This window comes from Podarcis filfolensis, assembly GCF_964270895.1.
Source record: "Podarcis filfolensis genome assembly, chromosome: 3".
Lineage (NCBI taxonomy): Eukaryota > Metazoa > Chordata > Lepidosauria > Squamata > Lacertidae > Podarcis > Podarcis filfolensis.
In genome coordinates this window covers 73,485,681-73,500,104 of record NC_139606.1, presented here as the reverse complement: position 1 = coordinate 73,500,104, position 14,424 = coordinate 73,485,681, and the positions used below count along the sequence as shown (strand labels likewise).

General features: G+C 42.6%; 1 protein-coding gene across 1 annotated transcript in view; it reads right to left on the bottom strand.

Annotated features, from left to right (window-relative positions):
- Positions 1-14,424, bottom strand: part of SMOC2 (SPARC related modular calcium binding 2) — a 133,047-nt gene that overhangs the window by 87,127 nt on the left and 31,496 nt on the right. The gene's annotated exons all lie outside the window — the stretch shown is intronic.

Genomic DNA, 14,424 nt, shown 5'->3' with positions numbered 1-14,424 from the left:
TTATAAGCAAATATAAAAGTCTTACAGTAAGACATGATAATTATAATTTTCTGTAAACGGTGCAACAAAAATCACAGAATTCATTATAGATACAATAGTCATATCCTTGGAATCCTAGCACAAGTTAAAAAATATAAAGGAACAGTAACAAACAATAAAAACATTCTTTTTTGACACTTTCTACTTTGTTTAGCACTTTTTGAACACCACCGTGGATTGTCTGAGGCTTAACTTCAAGTTAATACAGTACTGGGCAATTAGGGATGGAGTGATAATCCATTGAAGGGGTGCTCAACTTTGTAAGCATCCCCAGTTAAAGTGTTGCAGCACCTAGAGCACACATACCCTTCCTCAATACTGCTGGCATATTACAGCCCAGGTGTGACCCTTCAAGTGGGGAAGATGTCTCCACTGGTTTGCATATGGGGTGGACAACTCATGGTGGGAAATATTATTGAGATGCTGGGCACAAAGGAAGAAAGAAATCACCCATCCACAGACAAAACCTAGTGCATAAAGATTCCCGAAGGGGATAATTTTCCAATCCATTATGTTGTCCCATAAGCTGTCCTTCAGTTTGGGGGAGGAAACAATTCTATTTGAGGAGAGAGGGACAATCATTTTGAGTGCTTACAAAAGACTTCCACGTTTTGCCAGTGCATGATGGGAAAGGAACGCTCACCGAAAGCAAAACAAAACCCAACATCCACCTGCCAAAGTCCAGCATCTTTGAGCTGAACTTCATTCTTCTTCTCTTTAGCAACATCACAGCCTTCAATTGCATTTTCACCTTTGTTGTGGGTCCCTCTCTTCTTCATAGCACTTATAAAGTGATAGAAGTAAATACAGACGTTCTTGGGGGAAATGGCAATGCAAAAACTCATGATAAAAGGTGGTCATTTCAGAAAGGAACCTAGATGTGCCTAACACATAGAAATAGTTTTGAGATCAGCCGGACATAATACTGGGCCAAATCCGAAAAGCACACTCATTTCTATTCCCAGGTCATCTGTTTATTACTATTACTATTACTACTATTACTACTATTACTACTATTTTGAATTATGGTGCTGGAGGAGACTCTTGAGAGTCCCATGGACTGCAAGAAGATCAAACCGATCCATTCTGAAGGAAATCAGCCCTGAGTGCTCACTGGAAGGACAGATTGTGAAGCTGAGGCTCCAATACTTTGGCCACCTCATGAGAAGAGAAGACTCCCTGGAAAAGACCCTGATGTTGGGAAAGATTGAGGGCACAAGGAGAAGGGGACAACAGAGGACGAGATGGTTGGACAGTGTTCTCGAAGCTACAAACATGAGTCTGACCAAACTGCGAGAGGCAGTGGAAGACAGGAGTGCCTGGCGTGCTCTGGTCCATGGGGTCACGAAGAGTCGGACACGACTAAATGACTAAACAACAACAACAACTATTCACCACCACCACCTTTTATCTCACTTTCTATTAGCCTCCAGCACCTCCTCTAGCCCTTTTCCCTGAGAGGAGGGAGACCTTCTTTTCACACTTCTCTGTTTTCCATCCACCTGTACTCAGCATGCAAGGAGATGCTGGGGCTAGCATTGGGCCAACCAAAAGGCTACTGCCCAGCTGGAAGACACAACAGGTAAGTGGGGATGAAATGGGCAGGCTGTGGCACTGAGGCCCACCAGAGAAGGAACAGTGACCTAGAAGTTAACCTTCCATGCAGTATCATGGTGGAACTGGTGACTTCATATCTGTCTACCAGAAAATAATTGTTTGCAACCAAGTCCAGGCACAATTTGTTATGATTTATTTGTAACAATAAAATACACGCAGTCCCTGGTTTCATCAAAGTATTTCATAGGAAGAAGAAAATTGCTGTAAAGGGGATTAGAAACCCGATCAGCCTTATTTAGAGTGAAAATCTCTTTGTCATTAATTTCAGTGCTGGCTCCATCTCCTGCTTCCTTTCAAAGCCAACACTTCCTGGTTATGATCCTGTTCCAGACATGTACTAATGATTTGGTTACAAAATATTTTGGTGCCTGCATGAAAACATCTAAACTCCAGACATAGCCTGCCTGCATCCTAGTGTGACTCAACAATATTTTGCAAAAACAAATAATCTCTACTCCAGTACTGTTCAGCCCCGTTCTCCAAGTTAAACATTTAGTGCAGAGCTGACATTAAGATTTACAAACTGGACCCAAGCTAATGGAACTGGCTTGGGGCAATTTCAAGAAGTCTGAAAGCAGTGCCTGCTCCTTGATACACACCTGAACAGCTACTCCATTGACCCTACGCTTTCATTCTCAGTCCAAAATAGCTAAAAACAACAAGAAGCACACACCATATAATTACAATACCAATTATATCACCATCATTTCATACAGTGAATGTTTATTGAAAAATGAGTTTTCGTTTGTCTATTGGCAAGTTGTTTTGAAGGCTTCTGACCCCACAATCCAGATGTGCCAAATGAAAAATGACACATTAAAGCAAAATTAATTACTTAAAAAAATTAATTTGTTAATCTGCTTCCAGAGTTCCACCAACTTCATATGAAGAGGTGAGGATCTGGCAACCATGATATATGCCTTTATTTCCTCAGGGCAGAAATCCTCTCCATGTGCGGTTGCCTTCTGAAGACTGTTCCAGAGTTGCATCTGACAGGGGAATACATTATCCCAATGCACCAAGGTCTGCACTAGCTTTCTGTTCCCTTCCAGTAATTACAATTCAAGGTGCAGGATTGTTATTTATTAAACTATTGTTATAACAACTTTCTAACCTCAAGTGAACATTTGGTCAAAATGCGAATAGATATACATAGGCAAAACAAAAATTGAAAAAACCCCAAATGGCACACAAGTCAACAATTGTGATTTTGTTCTAGAATGCTCTCTGCACACCTTTACTGTAATTTCTGAAGAGATCTTACAGGCATAGGGTGGCCACTAACACATTGTCCAAAAAGAGGAACTGTGCCGCAAAAAAGAGGATGCAGATTTGCATTCAGTTTTCACATCCTGATTTGCACGTGCACATTTAGAAACAATTACTATCCTATAAACAGAAATACAGTACATCTCAGCAAAATGAGGAAGACTGTGACCAGGTAACAGGTGCTAACTACTGATCAGGAGCAGCCAGTGTGGTGGTGCGGTACAGTAGAGATGTCCTTCTAACAGTGGTGTCACAGCTTCTTGCCAGGATGGAGCAGGGTGACAGCTTGGTTGTGGCTGTGTGTGTGTACCGGCGGAGCCAGTATGACACTCCTGAAAGTGCACCCACACAACCCTGACCTTGCTGCTTACCTGCTCCATCTCATCCCAGTAAGTATCCATGAAACTAGTGTTGGGAGAATAGCTCCATGGCACTGCCCCACTAGGCCAGTCACTTGTTAATGATGGGCAACTCTTCCTTACCTTTAAACAAGACTAAGCCACTGAGCCTCTGGGGACTGCCAATCAGAAGGTCACCGGTTCGAATCCCCGTGACGGGGTGAGCTCCCATTGCTCTGTCCCAGTTCCTGCCAACCTAGCAGTTCGAAAGCACGTCAAGTGTAAGTAGATAAATAGGTACTAGTCTGGCGGGAAGGTAAACAGTGTCTATAGGCGCTACTCTGGTTTCGCCAGAAGCTGCTTCCTTATGCTGGCCACCTGATCCAGAAAAACTGTCTGTGGACAAGTGCCGGCTCCCTCGGCCTTTAAAGCGAGATGAGTGCCGCAACCCCAGAGTCGTCTGCGACTGGACTTAACTGCCAGGGGTCCATTACCTTTTTTAGACTACACAGTCCTTTAAATAGAGGACTGTCCTCTGCAATGTAGAGGCACTACAAATGCCTTTCCTGAAGGCAGTTCCAAGGGAAGGGGAAGGGAATATATTTCTGACAAATTTTCTCCACACACACTTGAACCACAAGGAAGATTTGATTTGGGTGGTGGAGTAGGAGCCAGTGAAGACCACCAAAAGTTTCCAAAACTAAATGTAGCTTTTGGATGGGAAGGGGCAGCATTCCTAGGGGCCACAATTGCTTTGAGGAAACAAAAAACAAGGAAAGGTTTGGAAAAGCTGGCGTCACCCTTCCTCTTGCTCTGCCTGAGGTGATAGCCTCAGTGATGGGGAAATGTGGGGAAAGGTCTGAACCCCTCTTCCTCTCCAGCCCATCAATCTTGACAAGCCCTAGTTACCATTAGAAAAGTGGCCCTTCTGCTTCTATTTAGACACATCTGCATCTCTGTTACACTTCACTAGTATAATTGAGTCCTTTAAAGCTTTTTATCCTAATCCACACAATAACTCTTCAGAGTTATTCTATCACAACAGGATCAGGTTGGGTTGTTACACTTAAAAAAAAAAGTTTGCTTTTTAAAGGGCTCAAACCTTTTATATTTCTGAAGCAGAAAAGAATTATATGGCAAGATTTTGGTCTGTAAAATGACCATGTGTTATTCTTTAGGAAAAAAATCCCACTCATATGTATCTTTTTACGCTCACTGGTTCACTTTTTAAAGGCCTTGTTACAGCATGCACACATGGAAACATTTTATAGGATCTGGCTGTTAAACAAATTTTCCTGATAGGCCCGTGAGTAGGATCCTACATTATTTTACGTATAGATTGGGTTCTGGAAAAGCTATGCTGACAACATATTTTACATATTGTTTTAATAGGTTGTTGTGCGGAGTGCTCCTGTTTGGGTTTCCATCCAGCTAGCTCTGGCTGTTTCCAGGATAGCCCATTCCATGCCCCCTCTCAAGCTTTTCCCCAAGAGACACTCAGCATTCAGTGGATGCCTAGCATGCTCGGTCCTCCTCGTGTTCTTCTTGGAATTCACAACCCTTGCAGGTTGCTTTCCTAAAACATTTCATAGTTCCTCAAACCTTGGGGTTCCCTCAAGCCTGCTGATATTGTCTTATGTGTAGTTAGTGCTATTTCGGCAGCATAAGAATCTGTCCTCAGAGATTGAGTATGCTATTATTGTACAGGGTGGATTTTGATCTTCACCCTGAGTAAAATTGCTATTGTTGCCTCTTCCTCACTTAAAAAAATTCACTGTGTGTGTGTGTGCATGCATGTGTGCCTCAAATTTCCCACAATGTCAGTATAAAGTGCTTCCCCAAAACACTTAACTGTGAACCAATCTTACCTGGGGGATTTTGTACATCTTTTAGCAGGCTAGAAAAACTGGCAACAATAACCTGATATTCATGTACCAGATCCCATAAAAAAAGTTCTTATTTCTACTTTTTCTAGGTAAAGTTTGCCTCTTTTCTGCACAGTTGTGGAATAGAAAACCAGGGAAGTAATGGGTTCACTGATGTTTAGACTAGTCGTGTATCCATCATTATAGAATAACAGAATTCGCTTAAGCAAAAGCCAGTTAAAGCAATAAACCTTTCAAAAAATAACACACCAATGTAAAACATATCAGTCAAAGCAGAGTCGTATTTAACAATTTTCTGTGCCTGTATCCTGCAGTTTTAACACAGCCCCAAATCCAGCTGAAAGCAACCGAGTTGAACCTCCAGCACTGAGGGAACAAAGCAAAATAAAGTCTAATTGACAGGCAGCTTGGAATTGACCTTGGGAACAAATGCAAAGGTGTTCTGCATTTTGCAGCTGATTCTTCAGCCATACTGTAGTTCAACTGGAGGCAGGGAGTTACACTTGGAGAGGTGGCATGAAACAGGAGGCATCCATACATGGTTATCTGAAGATTTTCCCCAGCTTTCTCTATGACTATAGCGGATATCAGCATATGACATCCTTCGGCAGCTACTAGGGTACCAATACTTTGGTAGGGCTATGTCAGGTGGCAGGAGAACAACCCCCATGGCAGGTTGCCAGGATAAGACCAGGAAAAGTTCTTACCATCTGTTTTTTATTCAATATTTACAGAAATAGGCTTGGAAATGCAGCCTCTTGGAATAATGGCACTGTTCCGAGTAAATCTCCACCCTGCTTTTCTTCCACTTCCTCATTCATCAACAGCACCCGCCCCTTACACTGGCTGCTCAGGGCCATCTGTCTCTGAGCAATTTGCTCTCCTACTTTTAAGGCTCACCGGGTTGTGGTAGATGGTGGGTCTGGAATGCTTTCTAGTGATAACATGTCAGCCAGCTGCTCCGGCTCTGCCTCCTCCTCTCCCATTATTTCTCAACTTTCCCCCTCATCTTCCTCTGAGCTGTGACCTCCCTCAAATCCCTGTTGTAATTCTGAACTTTCTTCTTCTCTGGAAGGGTCAGGCTGGGGAGGCGGTCTCTCCACCATTCCTCCTCTGCTCAGTCCCTGACAGGCTACCACTGTTATTTATCCTAGCCCTTCTCCTTTCAAAAATATCACAACCTGGTACTCCAAGGTAGCTGGATCTAAGTTTTCCTCATAGTGCCTTGTTAGTGCTGCTACATCAGAGGAATTGTAGGAAATTAAAATGGTGGGTAGACCTTGCCACCTGGCAGGTGTATGGTCACTGCAGGCTGTCACCATAACAAGGTAAGCCTACTGGAAGAAGGGGCCTTTTGATGAAGGAGGGGTCCACTTTGGTGAGGACCCAATCAAACCTGGAGCTAACACTGTCAATGAATTATCACTGACCCTCTCCCCAATATTTGTAAGTCAGGAAGTTCCTCTTGATAAGGTACAGAGGGCATCAATGATTAAAGCATGTAGCAATGGGGACCATGTACTCTTCTATAGTGTTAGGGCTGCCAGAGTGTTCATATCAAAAAGATGGAGATAGATTCAACAAATGTGGACATGTCTTGCCGGACTTCCCAACCGCCACTTGGGACAGGTTTTGCAGTAGCAAAATGGGGCAGATGGGAAGTCCGGCAAGACATGTCCACATTTGTTGAATCTATCTTCATCTTTTTGATGTGAACACTCTGGCAGCCCTAACACTAATGTGTAATGTGTGAACACAACCTACATCCCATAAACATGGTCAGTGCTGCTGGTGTTTAACTGCCAACACAACTAGTTGTATTCCACAACCTGCTGCACCCTAGAGAACAATGTAGCAATCCTTTGTAGCTATGCTTCACAGAAGAAGATTGGTAAGGGACGGGGAGCTGCCTTTGGGGCAGTCAGTCTATCATTACTAATCTCACTGCAGAACTCCAAAAGTTTCAAGGAAGCCTTGAGCACTCAAAAACACATCTAGCAATTACTGCAATAGATCATGACACCCTGAGCTGTTCTCACATCCATGAATATCTTCACAGAAATTCTGTGAGAGTAAACATGCCCAGAAGAGCCTTTCCGTCCCACAACTCTATAATTTTAACTGCCCAGAGAACTCCAAGGAAATCTTACTATACATCCATATTTTACCTGAACAAAGTTACTAAGTTTTTAACTGTCACTTTCCTACATTACACCACAAAATTCATCATCATCATTATTATTATCATTTGACTTGAATTCCACAACTGCAGCTACACAAGTTCTTCAACTTCATTTGGCTGAGGCTGATGGCAGTCAGTGTCCATCAACATCCAGAGGCCCACCTCTGCCCTAAATACACTTATTAATAACACCCTGCTCTCATTAAGAGCAATTGACTTTCCCCTTAATAGAAGATGTGTCTAGATTGAAAACTTGGTTTATCCTAAAATAACTTGGAAGCAGAAGCTGATACTACTGCCTGCCTTGTTCAGTAGAATGGCTTTATTTGAGGGTGGTTGATAGTTTAAAAGAGGAGGCAGAGTCATAGGCAGGATGTGGTCTTGCGCCTGTCGGCAGGAGCCAAACCAATTATGTTTGATGAGTCCTATATCCCTTAATTAGGGCTATAAGTGTTTCAATGGGACTACTAAAAAATAAGTGGTTTAGAGCCTGTGGTCTAAGATGGTTATAAAGATCTCAGCACAAATAAAGAAAATATCAGATGTGTGTCAAGTATACAAATTATGACACGCTGAGCATGTCCAGTGAGTTACTATAAACAATATTTCTTTTCCCTGGTGACTATAATAATAGCACAGTCAGGTAATAATTTCATGCCTGTACTTGAGACACTGGAAAATCTTTCTAATGGGGTGGAACGTGGCTTGTGGCTGAGGAAGAGCACACCCCAATCTTTGGAAGACCAGATGTGCAAGTAGTGAGAAGTACCAGTTAAAAGGGGGGAATGGAGAGATAAAGAAAGATAAGAAATGAACGTGCAGAAGTGATCTTCTTAATGCAAAGAAGAGGGTTCAGGTTTCTCCATTTTCATACTCTGCCGGTTACCAAAAAAGAGAAGAAAAGTGAAACATCACCACTTTGTGAACCCACAAAGGGAAGTGTGATTTAAAACCCACAGGGAGAACCTGTAGAGGCAGCAAAGAATGGTATTTGATCTGCTGAGCACTTTGACCTGCGCTCAAGGATCGGAGCTGGCTGCCAATTTGTTACTGGACCAAGTTCAAGGTGTGGCTGTTGGTAGATGGCTTGGGACCAGTTTGCACTTTAACTAGTGCCACATTTATCCCACATCTGCAAGGAGTCATTCCATTAGTGTGGCAGCACCTCTGCTCTGGAACGCCAGCCTTATGGACATTAGGCAGGAACCTTCACTATACTGTTCTTAGATGCCTGCTGAAAACTTTCTTGTTTCGGCAAATAGTCCAGACACATGATTCACTTAGATTTGTCTTAATTGTTTCATCACGTCTATCATTGTTTTTAATGATCATGTCAGATGGGCAGGGTACAAATAATAACAGTGTTGCTGATGCTGCTGTTTTTCATTGTATTTATGTATTTTAGTCTTGTTTTGTATGTAATTCAACTTTTATGCCTCTTGGAGATTTTTTTTTTAAGTAAGTGGCCTAAACATTTTCTAAATAAATAAATAAATAAATAAATTTGTGCTGTCTTATGGTATGAAAACAGGTGTGTGTGTGTGTGTGTGTGTGTGTGTTTATGTAGATAAGTACACATGGCTCTGCAAACACTATTCTTATAATAAACCTGTCAAGCTTTGTGAAAGTACTATGGCAGCACACTTGCTGCTACCACACATATTGGGCTGAGGCTTTAAATGAAACCACACTGTCTGTGGCTTTATCATACAATAAAAAGGAGGGAATGTTCCCAAGGCCCACAATAGACCAAAAAGTCCTCCATGACACACACAGCTCCAACGTCAGTTCATCAAAATAAACAGGTGAGCATTTTGTGTTTGTTCAGTGATGCAAAGCTGGTGAATTCCACATTGAGAGGGAGGCAGAAGGTGAGAGATAATGCAGATACTGACTTGTCAACTGGCCTCCTGGCAGGATCTGATAAGAAAAAGGAAGGCAAGTCACCAGCCATGCCTTTGACCTCTCCACTGTTCACCACAGGTGGCTAGGAATTCCACGCAGGAGACCGCATGGGATTCCATCTCTAACCAAGAGAGAGAGTGGTTGGCTCTGTTTCCATGCTGGCTGTAGAAAGAGTGAAGCCCTTTCCCCTCTGGCCAACATAACAATGCAGCAGGCTGCTAGAGGAGGAACAGAAAGATTGAGCTGCCCCTTCTCCACCAGCTCACTTGGCTTCTTTTCTGGCTACAAAGTAAGAGGCTGCCCTTCCTCCCTGGCCACCACAGCCATGTACTTTTACCAGAACCATGATCTGCAAACATGGCATGATAAACATTATTTTTATACCATGGAAATCTACATCTGTGTATTTCCTCAGCTTGAGCAGCCATCAAAATCACAGGGGCAGGTCATTTGAGATCTCTAGGTATTATTACATTTATGGGATTGCACTCTGCTGTCTATATAAATGAATGAATGATTCCAGCAACACAATCTCCCACAGAGATATGACAGCATTTGGAATAGATCTGGTGGAATTTCATCTCCTGGTTCATCAAAACACACATAAAATCAGATGAACTGGGGTTAGGAATGTGCTTCTATAGCAATCTTTAGGGAGGCCCTAAGGAACAATGGTGATCTGTACCCATTTGGACTGTAAACTGCTGTGACAGCAGCAGAATTTACTGAGGGTTGAAACTGGAAGGCTTGACTATTTGATCCCTGCTTAAAATATTGTTTATTAAAAAGTAAGTGCCACTTAGTTCATTGAATTTACTCCTAACTAGGTATGCACAGGATTGTAGCCCTAGTGGGGGTTCCCCCCCCTCCATGAGCAAACTTGTTCCTTCTGTGTATTCATCACGTTCCTTCTCAGTTTCAGAAAGCTGTAGACAACATGTTTAAAATTGCAACAAGGGTATTAGTTACAAGAACAAGATTACTGAGTTTAAAGGAAGGATGGACTGAAATTCAACAAGCATTTTACCCCCTGGAATGTGTCCCACTTTACAGAGCACAGTCCTCTATTTGAGGGGGAGCTGTTCTGTCTAGGTTAAGGATAAAGAATCCTAAGAAAGTAGAGAAGGGGATTTGAAGCTTCCCATCTACTATCAGTAGCTGAACAGCAGATTCACACTGCGTCAAACTGTGGTGACATGTATTATACTTCTATTTATAGTAATCCTCTCTAAATTTGCATATATTCATATCAATTTGTACAAGCAATTTCCCGCTGCAAATCTATGCTCATTTTCGTACTTTTCCATATTGCATTTCCTTTTTTTATGATAGGTAAGTGGCAACCCTACTTCCTTAGAAACAACTGTTGCTGAAGAACAATTTTTCACCAGCCCTACTATCAAGGGGGATTGGACTAATTCCCAGAGGACTAGGTCTGTCAGTGGTCTGTTAGCCATGACAGCTAAATGGAACGTACATGTTTACTGGTAGTATACCTCTGCAATGAAAGTCACTGGGGAAAATAATCATAAAGGGGAGGTTGCTTCCGTTCCCTAGAAGTATCAGGATGACCAATGTCTGGGAAAGAATAGGAACCTCAAGGTAGTTTTGGTCTAATCCTTCCAGAGAGGTTCATCTAGTGCCCTTCTTTTCTTACTAATCCAATGAGACTTATTGTGCCCATTTTGTAAACTGACAGGGTGTAATATATAACTGCTGAATTTCTCTTAGGTTTGCTGCAAGAAGAATATCAACATACTGGTGATGTTGTTTCCAGGTATTCATTAGACATTTCTACCATTGCTATTCTAGGCTGCATCAACAGAAGTATAGTGTCCAGATCAAGGGAGTTAATAGTGCTGCTCTATTCTGCCTTGGTCAGACCACACCTGGAGTACTGTGTCCAGTTCTGGGCGCCACAATTTAAGACAGATATTGAAAAGTTGGAACATGAGCAGAGGAGAGGAGCCAAAATGATAAAGCAATGGGAAACCAAGCCTTATGAGGAATGGTTGAGGGAATTGAATATGTTTAGCCTGGGGAAGAAGAGACTGAGAGGAGATATGATAGCCATCTTAAAATATCTAAAGGGCTGTCACATGGAAGATGGAGCAAGTTTGTATGCAGCTGTCCCATATGAGACTTGAACCTGCAACCTTGGCACCATGCTCTGGTAAACTATAAGTGACAGGTTTGCAGGGTAAATGAAGAACTCCTATCTACTGCCTACCCAGACACATTCATGTGTATGATCTGAATGATATAAAGAGCTCAGCTGATAATTATCCCGTGTATACAAACTACTATAATGAAGTGGAACAATTCATATCTACTGCTTCTAATTGAAAGCATTCTTTATTTGGAAATATGCAGCTACTGCTCTCTGGGTGATTATGTTGACAAAACGTTCCTTGCACATAAACATTTGACGGAGATCTGAGGATCTGGGGAATGAGCCAATCATCTCCTAAAGCAAATAAGGCTGTACAAATATAGGAGAGGAAAAGGTTATTTGGCAAAAGTTTGGGGACAGACGCATACAGCCACACTGACCAATGAAATGTTGGGATAGGAAGGCTAGGCAGTTGCCTAGATAGTTGCTCATGATCATTAACACATCAGATATAAATTCCAATTACAGTCAAGGAGACTGTTTTGGATTAGGGAAGTAGCACATGCTGTCCATTCATGTATACGTGAGTGTGTGTGTGTTTGTTTGTGTGTATGTCCTGCAGTTGTTTGTCTAGAAATACTGGATACAGGATTTTACTATGGGTCCCTTAAGACTGGTGCTGCTTGGGTTTTTTGCAGGTGTTTTCTGCAAGATGCCATAGATGCCATAATAGTGCATTAGTGGTGGATTTACAGTATACTGGACGGTGTACACATCATTCAGCTTTATCAGATTATTGCCACCTGCTGTGGCACTCTTGCAATATCCCACAACCAAAGCAAGAGAACAACAACAAAACCCCTGATCCCACAATATTTGTGGTATTATAAAAACTTACAGGATTTCACCAGGAAGTTACAGGACATGCACTGACTGGGAATGAAGCAGTATGTCTTCCCCAAAACTTTTTCAGGTACAAAATTGCTGAAAGCGGGATCGCACATCGCCTTGATGTCATGAGCACAAGTAATCATGAATGCAGAATAAAGAGGATGTCTGGAGGGGCCCTAACATGGAATAACAAGGCAAAAACACACTGAGTCCTCTCTTGAATCTAGCCTTACTTAAACATCTCAGTCTATGAATGGTAGTGGGGCTTCAGTCCATCCTTGTTGGCTCCTCCCTTCTCAGTCAACAAGCACTGAACAGGACTGGTGAAGAGGAAAAACCAACCCCATGGAATGGGCCAGTGTGAGTCATCCATGCGTTGTTTTTGTCTTAACAAACCACTTGCCAAGAGCATCCTCCCCTCCCCACTTTCATCCCAGTGCTAAGCAAAACACGGTGCCACCTGCCAGAAGCTGTGCTTCAGATGATGCAAGATATCAAAGAATCCAATGGCATCTTAAAAGCTAACAAATGTATTGTGGCAAAAGGCCGTTTAAGCAAGAGACCGCTTTGTAAGATATTTGAGACATAAAGTGGTTTGGAAATTATTAGGCACAAATACGTGTGTGCGTATCCACACACACAGTAGGAAAAACAGTTTTATATTTTATGGTAAAATAATTGCAAGCAATTATATTGTATGATACAATAAAGGTTGGATGTCCCAAGATAAATACACACATGAAATATCCTATTTCAGCTGCTTAATAGCGCCAAAATCTTTCCTTTCCAGGCATACTCATATTTTATAATGCCAGTCAATGTCTAAAAACTCCATCATCTGGTAACTCTTCAGTGGCCCACAGAATCCTGTTATTGACCTCAGCCTTCTTAAGGTTCCAGTGAATAACCTTAAACTTTACAAATAATCCTCCTTCCAAGAAGTCACATCAGAAACCGAAGCACTAATGGTGCATGGTACATTGATTTTAATAAGAAATGGAAAGCACATGTTGGTGTACTCACGTTGCAAGCCCATCTAGGGGCCTTTTTTCTTATGGTTTATCCAGGCGATGGATGCATACACAATCCCAATGGCTTTTAAGTAGGGGTGTGCATCAGATTCAGAGCCAGAGCTGGATGTTTCAGGGAGATTTGGGGCTTGACATAAGTGGAGTGAGTTCTTTACGAGAAAACATAAATCAAAGCAGGGACCCCTGAAACACTTAGTGTTGGCTTGGCAATTCAGACACCCAAAAATGCTGCAGACAGGCATCTGTTAAAAACAAAAGCAATGTCTCGATAGGATGAGGGAGAGTTTCATTGTGACTTACAAGCCAAGTTTGTTACCAGAGGGAACACAGGTGGCCCAGCCCAGGCCACCTGAGGCGAAAAGAGGACGTGCTACCCCTCCTCCCATAAGGCCATGCCAGAAGATGCAGCTGCGGGTGGTGGCAGGGGCAGACAGGGCCCCACCCCACAGGATTCCGTCATCCAAGGTGGCTGCTTCAGTTTACCTCATGAGCGGGCCGGCCCTGAAAGGGAATAGTTTCTACTCAGAAAGCAAATTCCTTTCCATTCATCCCCTGTCTCAGATCAACTTGAAAAGAGACTGGCACAAAAGCCCCTGGCCCTATTTAAGACTTGGCAGCTTTCTTGCCTTACTCTTGTCTGCAGTTTTCAGACCAATTGCCCACCACAAGACATATAGGGAGATTAATCTTTTATGAATGCCACCTAAAAGTGTAATGGCTGACCTTATGGGAAAACAACTGCACCTATTGGTCTGAAATTTGGCAAGATCTGTGCCCTCAGAAGGGGCAACCTAAGCTGGCTAAAATCCCATAAAATTCTGTCCCCAAACTGTATACAGTGGTACCTCGGGTTAAGAACTTAATTCGTCCTGGAGGTCTGTTCTTAACCTGAAACTGTTCTTAACCTGAAGCACCACTTTAGCTAATGGGGCCTCCTGCTGCCGCCATGCCGCCAGAGCACGATTTCTGTTCTCATCCTGAAGCAAAGTTCTTAACCCGAGGTACTATTTCTGGATTAGTGGAGTCTGTAGCCTGAAGCATCTGTAACCCGAGGTACCACTGTACATTAAAACAGTTATAAATGAACTCTCTCTCTCTCTCTCTCAAGCCTTTTGAAGACAAAGGGGGAGGCTTATGTGACTCATGGAGCCAA